The following is a 15,070-nucleotide window of genomic DNA, read 5'->3' as shown; positions in this document are numbered from 1 at the left end:
ATCATGTATAGGGCGTGGCCTAGGAATCCCCCAAATAATCATTAGCCTTCCAAAAACCACCTCATACGGTGTGAGGTCAGATTGTGTGCGTGGTATTGATCTAATAGATAGTAATGCTAGAGGCAGTGCATCAAGCCATTTCACAGATGTGGAAGCCTGTATCTTAGCCGATTTCAATTTCAGGGTACAGTTGTAACATTCCACTAGTCCTGCTGATTGTGGGTGGAAAGCAGCATGAAACTTCAGCTTAATTCCCAACCCTTTCATGAGATACTCAACAACTTGCCCAATAAAATGGGGTCCGTTGTCAGTCCACAAAACTCAACAATTGCCAAATATGGGAAAACACTTCTTTAGGAGCACCTTTGCTGTAGTAAGAGCTGTATTATCTTTCGTAGCCTATGCCTCCACCCATTTACTAAAGGAACAACCCACTACCAGAACATACTTTAGGTTGTTAGAATGCTCAAACTGTATGCAGTCCATTTGCAGGACCCCAAAAGGTGCAGTAGGTATTGCAAACCCTCCTGTTGGAGTTCGTATTCCCTTTCCAGGATTATACTGGAGACAGATCAGACAAGACTTGACTATTTTCTTAGCTGTACCGACAACATCTGGATGATCCCAAACTTGCATATGTTCCTTTTCTATTGAGGATGTTACAACATGTGCCATTTGAATCATAGGGTGTAAATAGACTGTGGACAACTTCCATTTTGTCATTTCTTCATTCCACCAACAGCCCTCATCATCCAATTCTCCCTCTTTGGACCATTGGTCTAATTCATCGACAGAGGCAGATTGTTGCATGTCCAGCACCTCTTGCGTGGCATCACACCAACGTTCAGCCTGTGATTTAACTACATATATAGATGTAGTACTTCGCTGCATTGCCGTCTCCCGAGCTGTGTAATGTGCAAATGCATTGCCTGCTCCTATGTTATTGGTCACTATCTTGTGTGCGCTATATTTAAGATTGGCCACTTTCTTAGCATAGGTCAAGGCAGTAAGGAGATTATGTACGAATTCCCCATGCACTATTTGTGTCCCGTGTGAAGTGAGAAAGCCTCTTTCTTTCCAAAGCTACTCGAAGTTATGTACCACGCCGCAGGCGTATTGGCTATCAGTGCAAATGTTAACAAGCAAATCTGTACTAAGCTCACATGCTCTTGTCAGTGCTATCAAGTCGGCTGCTTGAGCTGACTTCTGTGGGATACGAGCTGTCTCAACTACTGTCTGAAGTGTTGTAATTGCATAAGCAGCAGATGTAGTGCCATCAGGCAACTTCAGGCAAGATCCATCGACCCACAAATCTCCAACAACACTAGAAAGAGGTGTATCTTGTAGGTCAATACAACCCTTTGTGTGTTCTTCAGTAAGAGGTATACAATCATGAAACTCTTGTGAGTGAGACTGAGTAGCTGAAGTGGCAATAATATAGCAGGATTCAAAGTCAAACATCTTTTCAATGTGAGGGGCTAAAAGTGTTAATTCATATCCTGTCAAGAGGGCACTAGTCAGATGTTGTGTCTTTGTTTGATTTAACAAGGCATCGACTGAATGAGGTACTAACACAAACAATCTATGTGACAAGACTATTCCCTCACTCTGACTTAAAGACACAGGGGGCACTCAGAACGCCAATATCCAATCTCTTTACAATAAGCACACTGATCAGAAGACAAAGTTGATCGAGAGAAAGGGAGTACACCAGGGGTACATACTGCACATCCGCCTCTTCCACCACCTCTGAATGGTGAACCATATACTTGAGCCAACATAACTTTTGTCTTTAAATCCTTAACTTTCTTATCCACTTTGCCTTTTGCTTCCAATTCCTGATGCTCATAATACTGGGCGGTAGTCAAAAGGGACACTGGGTAAGACGTAGTTCACAAACTCTCGCTGGCCTTGAGGCAACTAGCTATTTCGGGCAACATGTTAGCGACAAATTTGTCGACGAACAGATGCTTACCCGTGTCAACCGTCAATCACGGCCCACTAAAGTCATGCAATGTCTCTTCAAATCGTGTAAAGACTCATCCGCTTTCTGTTTACAAAACGCTATTGTTGTCTAATCTATTTTCGTAGGAGGTATGAGAGTTTTCAACTTAGTCACAATAGCTTTGGGAAGATCTAATATCTCCTGTTGCGGTTTCTGCGCAGGTTCCCTAGCCGCATCTATTTCTTCTAAATGCACCAAAGTATCACCATATGCTACATTATCATCTATTTTCCGAATTGTTCTCCACATATCAGGGAGCAAAATAAGTCCAAAAAACATATTGATATCTGGCAAGGTCATAGTGCAGGAGCTATTGGCTTCTTCCACTTCTTCAAAGAAAGCGGAAGAACATTTCCGCGGAATGGGAAAAGCAGCCTTAAGAGCCATAACGTCTGCTATAAACAAAATATCCCTTTGCATCATCTGAATCTTAATCGGCACTTGTTCACGCACCCTATGGAGGAACATGCAAAGGCGCAGCTTTATGCATTGGTTTCATAGTAACTATAGTATCACTAGGGTCATTGGCTGTTTCCCAAATTTCTTCTTTTGGGCTGGGGTCTGAACTGTTTGCGCAGTTTTAACTTTACTAGCTGATTTTTGCTCCGCTTTTAACCTAAGTGTATCATGTCTTAATTTACCTACTCGCCTAATTAGATCAGGTATATTTGAAAAAAGAAAGTTCCATCACCTAATTGTTTATAATCAGAATTGATATCAGTGGGTTCTAAGTTTTTAGAAACATTTCTAAAACTAAGTATTACTTCCCAGGTGAACTTCTCTGCAAAATATAACTGCTCTAAATCTTTCCACTGCTGAACCATCGCTACAAGGTCTAGAGCAGAAGTAGTCTTCTTATTGCGAGCAGTGGATCTGATAGTGGCCTTTTCATCAGTAGTCAAAGTAGAGCGAGTCTGCCGCCCATCTTGCTTAACTATGTCTTTATCATCTGAAGATAAATGCTCTTCTTCAGAAAGATTATTCTCAGGGGCAGAGGCAAACTTATACGGGGGCGGAGGTTGATCTAACAACAAGATGGAATCATCCTGAGGATTATTAAGTATGGGATAAATGGGGCGCCTAATAGGTATTGGCCAGTTTCCTCTAAACAACGCTCCCTTTCCTCTTTTTCTTTTATTGCCTTCATCTCTTTATTTTTTAATTCCAACGCTTTTTGATATATCGTTTTTCGCTGTTCATTTTCTGCTACAGCTTCTTCTTTCCTCACTCTCTCTTGCACTTCTTTCTCCCACATTCGTACACAATCAAACATATCTTGTTGACTTTTCCTTTTTAACAAACACGGTTCTACATATTGAAGCTTCTTAAAGTCAAATGACCCATTCACTGGCCATTGTAGATCAGGATCCTTTTTTGTATATTTTTTCCACAGTGTACTATACAGTATGGAAGAAATACCATCTTTAACATACATATGTCTATTAGGTGTCCCCTCTGGGGGAGCCGGCTGAGGTCTTTCTAAATCCGTTTTGGTACCACCAAGACAGCAACACAGGCTACGGAGTGTGCTGGAAAAAGTCATGCTACCAATTTTTTGTAAAATTTTACTTTTCCAAAATATTCAAAAGTAGAGAAAAATATCCACATTACCTGCCTTTATCTTTTGCAAAAAATAAATTAAACAAATAAAACCAAAATGTTGGCAAAGCAAATCAAGAGTGCCGCTTCAGCGACCTTACCAAACAAGAGTCTCCAACTTCGAAATGCCTATCTCTTGGTCGACCTAATGGTCACTACAAAAAAAATGACCCCAAAGGATACCTCAGTCGGGACTGGCCACCACCTGGAGGGTCTGCAAAGACAAGGGTGTCCTCATGCTGGACGTCTCCTCAGTAATATTCTACCCTTCCGCTCTTCCATCAAGACCACTCCTTTGGATGGCAGCGTCTATGATGAGGACCCACGTGTCGGGCGCCAACTGTGGAAATGTGCTTTTTAATGAGCACACCAGTGCAGGGGGTCACCATTCTCTGTCCACGGGTCCGTAGACCAACAAAATAGAGATTAGCACTGAATCTGGAATTCACAATAACAATTTTATTAATCACTCATGAGTGGGACCACGTCCATACAACACCCTCAAGTGTTCCAGGAGGATTACATTGGATACACAGACCATGGTGCTTAAGTCAAGTCAAGTCAAGTCAATGAATTTATATAGCGCGCTACATACCCAGAGGGTCTCAAGGCGCTAGAAGAAGGGTGGGGAATTACTTGTCGAATATCCAGGTTTTAAGTTGCTTTCTGAATGCTAGGTGGTTCTGAGTGAGGCGAAGGTGAATGGGAAGTGAGTTCCAGGTTTTAGCCGCCAGGTAGGAGAAGGATCTTCCTCCCATGGTGGTTTTGATGATGCGGGGTACAGCAGCAAGGGCTTGATTGGAAGAGCGTAGCTGGCGGGAGGGGGTGTAGAAGGAAAGTCGTGTGTTGAGGCATTCGGGTCCAAGTTCGTAAAGTGCTTTGTGTGCGTGGGTAGGAGGCGGAATGTTATCCTCTTATTGACGGGGAGCCAGTGGAGGTCTTTCAGGTGACCAGAAATGTGGTCTTTACGCGGGATGTCTAGTATGAGTCTGGCTGCTGCGTTCTGGATGCGTTGGAGTTTTTTCTGAAGCTTTGCGGTGGTACCGGCGTATAGGGTGTTTCCGTAGTCCAGGCGGCTTGTAACCAGTGCGTGGGGGACCGTTTTTCTGGTTTCGGTGGGGATCCAGCGAAATGTTTTTTTGAGCATGCGAAGAATGTTGAAGCAGGACGATGAAACGACGTTGACTTGTCTGGTCATCGAGAGTGAGGAGTCCAGGATGACACCCAGGTTCCAAGCGTGGTCCGTCGGGATGGGTGCTTTTCCAAGGGCCTCTGGCCACCAAGAGTCGTCCCAGGCGGAGGGGGAGGTACCTAAGATAAGGACTTCTGTTTTGTCTGAATTCAGTTTCAGACGGTTGTGCTTCATCCACTCGGCTACTTCTTTCATTCCTTCCTGTAGGTTGGTTTTGGCGGTGTTAGGGTCTTTGGTGAATGAGAGGATCAGTTGAGTGTCATCAGCGTAGGAGATGATGTTGAGGTTGTGTTGGCGTGCGATGGTCGCGAGGGGGCTCATGTATACGTTGAAGAGGGTGGGGCTGAGTGAAGATCCTTGTGGCACGCCGCAAATGACTTCAGTGGTCTCTGACTTGAATGGTGGGAGGCGGACTCTCTGAGTTCTTCCGGCAAGGAACGAGGTGATCCATTCCAGTGCTTTTCCTTGGATTCCGATGTTTCTGAGGCGTTGTAACAGGGTGCTATGACAGACTGTGTCAAAGGCTGCGGAAAGGTCGAGGAGGATGAGGGCGACTGTTTCTCCATTGTCCAGTAGAGTTCGAATGTCGTCTGTTGCAGCGATGAGTGCGGTCTCAGTGCTGTGTTTGGCTCGGAAGCCGGACTGTGAGGAGTCGAGGGATTTGTTGGTTTCGAGGTAGGCGGCGAGCTGGTTGTTGACAGCTTTCTCGATGACTTTGGCCGGGAATGGAAGGAGCGAGATGGGGCGGTAGTTTTTGAGTTCAGTGGGGTCAGCTGTGGGTTTTTTCAGCAGGGCGCTGAGTTCGGCATGTTTCCAGCTTTCCGGGAAGGTGGCGTTGTTGAGGGAGCAGTTGATGACGTCTCGGAGGTGTGGTGCTATGATGGAGTTTGCTTTGTTGAAGATGTGGTGAGGGCATGGGTCTGTGGGGGATCCTGAGTGGATGGAGTTCATCAGGCAGATGGTGTCCTCAGTGGAGATTGGGTTCCAGTCATTAAGGATGTTCAAGGGGGGTGAAGGTACAGCAGAAGGTTGTGTGGGTTGGTCTCCGGGTTGGTTGTCGAAGCTGTTGTGGATGTCTGCGATTTTGTCGTGGAAGAACGAAGCTAGGGAGTCGCAAAGGGTTTGAGAGGGAGAGATGTCGTTGGAGTTGGCATTGGGGTTGGTAAACTCTTTGACGATGTTGAATAATTCCTTGCTGTTGTGGGCGTTGTTGTCTAGTCGGTCTTTGAATGCGGCTTTCTTGGCAGTCCGGATCAGTTGGTGGTGTATGCGGGTGGCGTTTTTGAAGGTGTCCCTGGTGTTGGTGTTTGGGTCTTTTTTCCAGGCCTTCTCAAGGGAGCGACAGAGTTTCTTGGATTTCTTAAGATCATCGTTGAACCAGGAGGCGTTTTTGCTGCCTAGTTTGATTTGACGTTTTTTGAGAGGTGCCAGGTTGTCGGCGCTGTTGGTTAGCCATTGAGTGAGGTTATTGGCTGCTTAGTTGGGGTTCGAGGAGTGGGCAGGGGGGTTTTGAAGAAGCGATGAGGAGATCTGGTCGATGGTGATTTTGTTCCAGTTTCTTCGCAGAGTAGGTTGGGGATGGTTGTGGGTTGTGGTCTTTTTGTAGATAAAGTGAACGCAGCTGTGGTCCGTCCAATGGAGAACTGTGGTGTGACTGAAGGAGATATGTTTGCTGGAGGTGAAGATAGGGTCGAGTGTGTGACCTGCGTAGTGAGTGGGGGTATTAACAAGTTGTTTGAGTCCGAGGTTGGCGAGATTGTCCAGAAGAGTGGTGGTGTTGCTGTCGTTGCTCTTTTCCAGGTGAAAATTGAGGTCTCCCAATAGAATGTAGTCCTCAGAGGGGAGGGCGTGTGGGGTGATAAAGTCAGTGATGTCTTCACTGAATTGTGCCCGGGGTCCTGGTGGCCTGTAGAGGAGGGTGCCTCTGAGTGTGGTCTTGGGGTCGGTGTGGATCTGGAAGTGAAGGTGCTCGGCGCTAGCGAGGTTGACGTCTGAGCTGGTTGAGATGCGGATGGAATTCTTGTGGACGATAGCGATGCCTCCTCCTGTATGGTAGGTGCGGTCTTTTCGGATGATCTTGTAGCCTTCTGGGATGGCAATGGTGATGTCTGGGGCTGAGGAGGTGTTCATCCATGTTTCTGTTAGGAAAGCGACATCCGGGGAGATGGTGTCTAGTAGATTCCAAAGGTCGATGGCGTGTTTGTGGACCGAGCGGGTGTTGAGCAGGATGCATTTTAGGTGGTTGGAGTCAGTAATCTGTTTGGTGTTAGTGGATGTGGAGTTGGTCTTGGTGCCGTCATACTTGCAGGAGATGCATGTGAAGGGTCCGTGGGTGTGTCCAGGGGTGGCTTGGGCGCAGTTGGGGAGTCGGCCGGGGTTTAGGGCTAAGAGGGTGGGGGCGTCGTATGTAATGCGGGTGGGGTCGGTGGTACGGGGGCCAGGGGGTCTGGCGCTGGGCGCGGTCCAGGCACGGACGCGCGTAGACGGGCTTACCTTTGGCGCACCTTCGGCGCGGCCGCAGCGCGTGGACGCTGCGCGTTGGAGCATTAGTCATTAAAATGGATAGTCGAGGGGGCGGAGCGTGGGAGGGGCAGCAGGGAGGCGGGAGCGAGGTCGAAGGAGGGCTCGGGTCAACAGACAAAATGGCAGCAACAACAACAACAAACGCTGCAGTGCAGGGCGAGAAGGGGCACTGGCAGTGGGGGCAAAGGGGCGCTTTGAGGGCCAGATATAGTATGGGTACTGCCGCAGTGGGAGCGTATGCAAGCGCGGAGTGGAAGCGCTATGCAGAAAGTAATATCAGCCCAAGGAAATGTACAGTCAAATGCACGCAGGCAAAGCGCTATGCAAATTAAGTACAGTCTAAGGCGCTTTAAACACAATCGCAGTCAAGTTCTGAGTAAATGCCCAGAGGTGCACTCAGACGAAGCGCTATCAGAATATAATCACAGTCTATGGAGATGGAACCACTACAGTGCAATAAATAGTGTCTAGAGGTGCACGTAGTCAAGGCGCTAAGACAATGCAACTATACAATAATGCACAGGGATTAAGTTAGAGGAGCGCGTCAGCGGATCAAAATGCGAGCAGATGAGCTTAACGATACCACAATAATCAGGAGGAGGATGCGAGGGGAGCGACCACTCGTCAGGAAGGCTAGATGGTCACAGCTCTTCGAGAGGCTGGGGACGGCCTGTAGTTCTCGTGGGTGGGAGGGGCAGCAGGGAGGCAGGAGCGAGGTCGAAGGAGGGCTCGGGTCAACAGACAAAATGGCAGCAACAAGAACAACAAACGCTGCAGTGCAGGGCCAGAAGGGGCACTGGCAGTGGGGGCAAAGGGGCGCTTTGAGGGCCAGATATAGTATGGGTACTGCCGCAGTGGGAGCGTATGCAAGCGCGGAGTGGAAGCGCTATGCAGAAAGTAATATCAGCCCAAGGAAATGTACAGTCAAATGCACGCAGGCAAAGCGCTATGCAAATTAAGTACAGTCTAAGGCGCTTTAAACACAATCACAGTCAAGTTCTGAGTAAATGCCCAGAGGTGCACTCAGACGAAGCGCTATCAGAATATAATCACAGTCTATGGAGATGGAACCACTACAGTGCAATAAATAGTGTCTAGAGGTGCACGTAGTCAAGGCGCTAAGACAATGCAACTATACAATAATGCACAGGGATTAAGTTAAGAGGAGCGCGCCAGCGGATCAAAATGCGAGCAGATGAGCTTAACGATACCACAATAATCAGGAGGAGGATGCGAGGGGAGCGACCACTCGTCAGGAAGGCAAGATAGTCACCTTGTGCTTATATACACACTTTGTTGCAGAGTAAGCATGTAGATACAAATAGAAGGTACAGGCCTACACAGGAATAGTTACCGACAAACATGTGCAGATGGGAGATCCCTTAGTCAGCAAAGTGGGAGGGGGAACAGAACTGTTTACAACAGCAGAAAATAGTTGACAGTTACATCTTTAATCAGGTGCATTTCAGCAGCTACAGGCCTTTGCTCAGCACATACATTATTTTGGCCCAGTACAGAAGGAGTTAACTAAAGCTGATGACTCAAGCAGAATAAAGGGGCAAGCAACAGTGAAGATGGAAGAATTACATAGCTAACAAAATGGATGCCACAACCAAAATGGCTTCAGCTTATGCTAACGGAAATTATTTCAGATTCCCTCAACCCTTTTCATGGCGGTGCAACAGCCATGAAAAGGGTAGTGGTGAGGCAACAAAGGGGGCCTAGCAAGGCCCCCTTGTGCCTCTGGGCCTGGCGGTGCATGCAGGAGGACACATGTTGTGCCCCCTGTTAATATGCACCCCCGGTTCCTACATAGTGCGGCATGTATGTAACACCATGCAAGAAGGTTCAGTCAGTTCTCTGAGAGCAGCGGTCTGCCTGTTAGGCTCTTTTATGAGCGCGACAGACCTCCACACTCAGAGGGCTGCATGACCACCAGCCAGACCAGGAAAACTCTCCTGATGTGGTGGGCAGTCTCACCACGCGTTTGGTGGTCCCATACCGGAAGTCATGTTGCACGGTCTATTGTGGGAGCGCCAAACTCATAACCAGTCTCTAAGTCTGTGAAAGCGTCACAATACTATGATATATTCATATAGAAAAATCAACACCACAGTCAAAGCCAGGTGTCAACCATTGCAGTTACGTATTTAAAACCATTAAGGGTTAAAGTTATACTTTTTTTATATTGTTATTTATATGTACTTGATAATGAATTTTGTATACTTTTTTGCAACACTTATTAGTTTTGAAATAACATAAAAGCAAAACAAAACATAATCTCACACCGCATTGCTGCATGCTTTGGTACCTGGTTAGAAAGAGCAGCACAAGAGCACACACATATGGAAAGTAGCTACTGCCTATACCCTAGCTGAAAAGTAGTAATTAACCACATGCCTCATGTATTATCATGATTTTGGAGGCAGCCCCTAGATTTGTAAATGTATTCTTCTGCTCTGGCACACTAATTCATGCCATGTGTCCATTCCTGCAGTGGAGAGCCTTAGAGGAGCGCCAGTGGCAAGAGTTGTCACATTTGTCAAGAAAAATCTCTAGTGCTACAAGGGCTCTGGTGGTCGTGGGCTCTGCAGTCATCTATCAGTCCCAAAAGTCCCATTTTGGGGTTAGGTGTACCTGTTCAGCCCACCCACTCTGTGAGGAGCGAGTGTGTGCAGGTCCAATATCTTTGTATTATAGGACCTGTCCACACTTTGCGGTAAAACATTCCCAGTTCAGTCCTTCCTCTGAGACAGTTAGGATCAAGGTTCTACTTCATTTTGCTAAGCCTAGTGGGGCTGTAATAGTCCCTATGCCGATATTTTTGCTGAATGGGTTGTAGTCTTGTAGGGATCACCAATATTCTCAGAGCCATTTTTGCCTCCAAACAGCAGCGTCTATAAGGCTGACATCTTGCAGTGTCACTAGAGGATCGGGGCGATTGGCAACCAGCATGCAACAGAGTCTGGAGATGCCTTAATTCCCTATGACTGATGTGTAGCTTGTACCTTTAATGTGTTGTGGGCGGGGAGTCTAAGGAGGGTGTCCCTGTGTGCCTCCAGTGTATGTAAATTGATTTTGAAACATGTTGGATGTCCCCACCAAGGACAAGAAAAATTCAGATATGTCTCTCCTCCCAGTTGTCAACTAACCTGGAGATGTCAATGAGGCTTCATGTTTTAAAGCCCGCTACTTTAAGCCATGTGTTGTAACCACAAACTCACCCAAACTGTGGTTCCAACTTCCAGGACTCTGTCCCACTTGATCCTTCTGAGAGCTTGATGCCAGCAGACCAAGGTTATTGCTGTAGTTGGGGGAAGCTCTATGTGCTTGCATGTTCCGCATAATAGGTGTAGAAGGTCATGCTGTCTATGCACTCTATCTCCACTACCACTGTTAGAGAAGAACCATTCATTTATGGATTTAATTTGGCTTGCCTGGTAATATAACTGGGCATCTGCTAATCCCCTACTGCCCTCATATAGGGATAAAACGCATTCCCTATATGATATTCGAGGTTGCTTGCTGGACCATAAAAACCAGGATGTCATCATGCATAATTGCTGGAAAAAGGATGTTAGCAACTCGAAAGAAAAGTTCTGCAGGGGATAGAGCAGTTAGAGAAGAGATATAATTTTCAGCATTCCATGTCTTGCTTAATGCAGGTGAGTAGAGGTGTAATGTTCAGGTCCGGAGTACGTTAGTCTGTCAAGGGTCGCTTGTATGCCCACGTACTTAAAGTGGCCTGGGGCCCAGTAGAGGTCTGTAGACCTTTGAAGATCAGTGTGCTCACCAGAAACTGTAAAATAGGTCGTCTTGGTCCAGTTTATGGTTGAGCCAGAGGCCTCTCTAGATTTGTAACATTCGCATAAGGTATCAATTGTAAGGGGTCACAGATTTATATTAGAAGATCATCTGCTTGCATGGAAATACTGTCTTCTATCGAAGATGGCAATGAGAACCTGCATAGTAGAGCATCACAACCGATCCACTCCACCAGAGGTTCTATTCTTAAAGAGAGCAAGAGAGGGGATAAGGGGTACCATTATCTGTTCCCCCTTCTGACTGGAAGTATTCAGACATCAGTGCCATTGGCCCTTATGAGCACCCAGGGTTTTCTGTGCAGTAGTTCTATGTGTCTGCGAAAGACAAGGCCGAAGTTCATTCTCTCCAGAAGGAAAACGTAAAGGGCCAGTGTACTGAGTTGAAGGCTTTCTCATAGTCTATAGAGATTAGGGCCAGCTGTTCCTTGCAGTCCTGTGGTCTAGGCAGTGTCACTTGCTGCACCTAGGAAGGAAACCATTTTGTTCATATTCAAACCAGTCCGTGTATTACCATCAGAGCTTCTGTATAATTTTACTGTTTTATCTATTATATTAATCATTTGTTTTAGTTAAATTCCTAATGAATTTAATAAAACGCTTTTTACATTTTGGGTGTGGAATGGTTTTTGTTTATAAATTAATTTAAAAGAAATAATTTGGTACTTATTTTAAAAATGTGTCATTTGTTTTCTCATTAGGAAAGTGAATATTATGATAAGTAATTTTCTTTTTATTAATTATTATTTCATATTTAAAATGTTGTTTACATTATTCTTAAACAATAAAGTTTGTACTTTTTGTATGAGGAAAAATGTAATACCCTTTTTTACTAAACATTGTAACATTTTAAGTAAATGATAAGGACTTTTATTCTTATATGTAATCCCTTTGAAGTCCATCCCTTTAGCTACTGTTTCTTAGACTGGAGTGGGAATAGTAAATCTAACCCCAGTGAAGTCCAACACTTTCCCTACGGTTGCTTAGATTGGCGTGGGAATAGGAAATCTAACCCTGGAAAGTCCAAACATTTACCTACTGTTACCTAGATTGGACTAGAATTAGTAATTCAAATGCCTCCAAAGTCCAACACTTTCCCTACCCCTTACTGTTTCTTAGGCTGGGGTGGGGATAGTAGATCTAACCCCTGCAAAGTCCATACTTTCTATCTTGTTGCTCAGAATGAAGTGGGAATAGTACAACTAACCCCTTTGAACTCCAAACTTGCCCTAGTGTTCCTTAGGGGAAGTAGAGTAAATCTAACTTTTTTGAATTCCCACACTTTGCCTTCTATTGGTGAATCTGGATTTATAATATTTTTTATTTGTTTAAAAGATTGTTTTTAAAGATTGAACATCACCCCACTGTGGTTCTAAAGGGAATTTTATTGTTTATGCCACAGGACGGACTCACTTGAGAATATTGTGTGCAACTACGAAGACCAAAAGGCCTGAGAAGTGGCCACGCCCACTGGGGCAGTTTGAGTGAATAAAATGCAGCTGCACTTACACAGTCCTGTGGTACATAATTTTCCGTAGCCATTGAAGAAGGGTCAAGAGACTTGAAACGCGTCTGGCAGTGAATGGCAGTATAATCCTGATGACGTCTTTTACATCTGTGTGCAGCCTTCATGATTGAATAAAGAAGGTAATGAACTTACCTGGTGTGGCTCTTCCATAGGGGAAAACTTTTTGGGTTTGGATATATATATGTGTGTGTGAAATAATTTGTTAAAATTATATATTTTACATTATATTACATTTTTTGTATTACAGTATTTGAAGTGTGTTCATATATTAAAAAACCTACTATTTTTACGTGCTTTTGGAATATATTTCCTTCCATAACACATTTGTGTCGATATTTCAGCCATCTCCATAATAAGTACATGAGCACAATGCTGTTGTAAACAATATTTTCGGCACAATATTTTTGTCAATTATATTTTTTACCATATTATTGTGTCAGTGAACCCTCTATCAACTCATGAACATCATTCCTCATGAATTCCTTGCAACCCTGCATCATCTTTATGACTTTCTGTGTCCTTTAAAAAGTCATTAGGAACTAACACTAGCTTAGTTCACTGAACAAATTGCCATTGCAAAAAAACATTGTTTCACTCAAAACCATAATCAAATTTGAAATTAGCATGAGCAAAAGGGAAAAAATCAAGAGATGCATTTACTACTTCTTCACACACCACAGAGCAACAAGGGAACTTGCTGCACTACATTGCATAAAAGAGAAAGAGAACAAATGCTCAATATTTACAAAGATGTGTGGCACACTGTGTGCTGTCTAGCGCCAATGCATCCCTCTTGCACCACAGTGAAAGGAAGCCGATATTACTGGCAGGATTGTTTTTGTGCAGGAAGGTGCCCCTTCCTGCACAAAAGCTATCTTTAGAGGGGTATTCCTCTTACTATATTTGCTGCAAAATGCAGGACATGCAGAAAGAGGAGGTAACAAGGAGAAATAAAGATATTTCTCCATGTTAAGCCTCTGGTGGATGATATTTTGTTGCAAACCCAGATTTACAAGAATTTGTAATGCTGGATTGATGTCAAAATAGATGGGTGGATGCATGGGAAAGGACTTGCTCCACCCATGTACTACCTACACAACGCAAAGTAATTCAAGGCAGCACTAGGCACTGTCTTGCATTTACATTGTATTTACTAAACCACGCAAAGTGGCTTTGCATGGCTTAGTGAATGGCAACAATTATTTTGTGTCCAGGCTGTGCCACTTAAGTGACACAGCCTAATGCAAAAACATTGCAAATCTGGGCCTAGGTTACTTGAGAATCAAGATGATCAAATCAAAAATGGGGGGGGGGGGGGAGTTAGAAGAAGCGATGATCCATTCAGCTTCCTGTCAGTCATTCATAATCCATCGGTAATGGATCACTTGTACCTGCTACCAGGGTCCAGATCGTTCTGTCCGTCAGTACTTAAGAAGTACTTAAAAAACCTTCATTCACGTATACAGGCCGTGTGGCGGTATATCTTGATTCTTCGCCTGTTATCTCATACGTGACAGCATCATCATCGGGTCTCTTTTTGGTATGCTTCCTCCACCTGGAGGGAACCACTGGTTTATACAGTAGTGATCAGTTATAGGTGACACGTGAAAAAGTGCTCAAGTGAAGTTAAAAATAAATCCTCATACTGCCTAAGAATAAACTTTATTCTGTTAGGTGTATGGTGAGGCTATTAAAATGGTGAGAGGTGTGCAGAGGGGGACCAGTTATGAGTCCACTGCACCTTAGTGTTCTGGTTCGGTGGTCAACATGTTTCAGCCTTCTATGTTGCCCTTAGGGGGTCATGGGGCTTTCTTCAGGACCTAGAATGGAGCAAGAACAATTAGGTCTTGTCCTTGGTGAGTGACTAAGTGTTGTGCACTCCTATTTGAGGTCAGCAGTACCTCATTAAACCCTAATGAGGGCTTCAGCGGGCGTCTGGCAGCACAGACTCCTCGTCTGCAGGTAGCACAACTAGTGATGGCGCTGTCTCCAGGGTCCCGGATATTGACAATCAAGTCACAATACAATGTTTTATCCAGTTTCACCCTTTATAATGCAAAAGGATTCTAGATGCCTTCATACTGCAAAAAGTCACAAAACATTTACGTCACAAATAGTAAAAAAATACAGCTTGCAAAACGTAGTGAATGTGGATATGGAGGGACATCCAATCCCCCAAATTACAGTTCCATAATATCCTATGGAACTTGTAAATTGGTGTATGGGATATCTGTTGTGTTTGTGACGGAGTATCCCATCTGCCAAGATCGTAAGCAGGCCCTAAGTCTTTTTCCTGGGACACAAAATCCTTCAGCGGGACAAAGCAAGGCTATATTCAAGAGGGCAATGGGAAAAACTTTCCTAGGCAGTGAGATTCATAAGTATTACATTAATTTATATGA

General features: G+C 44.8%; 1 long non-coding RNA gene across 1 annotated transcript in view; it reads left to right on the top strand.

The window, feature by feature from the left end:
- The window catches only part of LOC144771593 (uncharacterized), a 257,156-nt gene that overhangs the window by 31,315 nt on the left and 210,771 nt on the right, over positions 1–15,070 (top strand). The window contains exon 2 of the long non-coding RNA XR_013599378.1: positions 12,543–12,787. This is a non-coding gene — a long non-coding RNA (uncharacterized LOC144771593). The remainder of the gene's footprint in view (positions 1–12,542; positions 12,788–15,070) is intronic.

The sequence above is a fragment of the Lissotriton helveticus genome, chromosome 8 (genome assembly GCF_964261635.1).
Source record: "Lissotriton helveticus chromosome 8, aLisHel1.1, whole genome shotgun sequence".
Classification (NCBI taxonomy): domain Eukaryota; kingdom Metazoa; phylum Chordata; class Amphibia; order Caudata; family Salamandridae; genus Lissotriton; species Lissotriton helveticus.
Note: the sequence above shows the minus strand (reverse complement) of the source record. Positions and strands in the feature narration are given on the sequence as shown.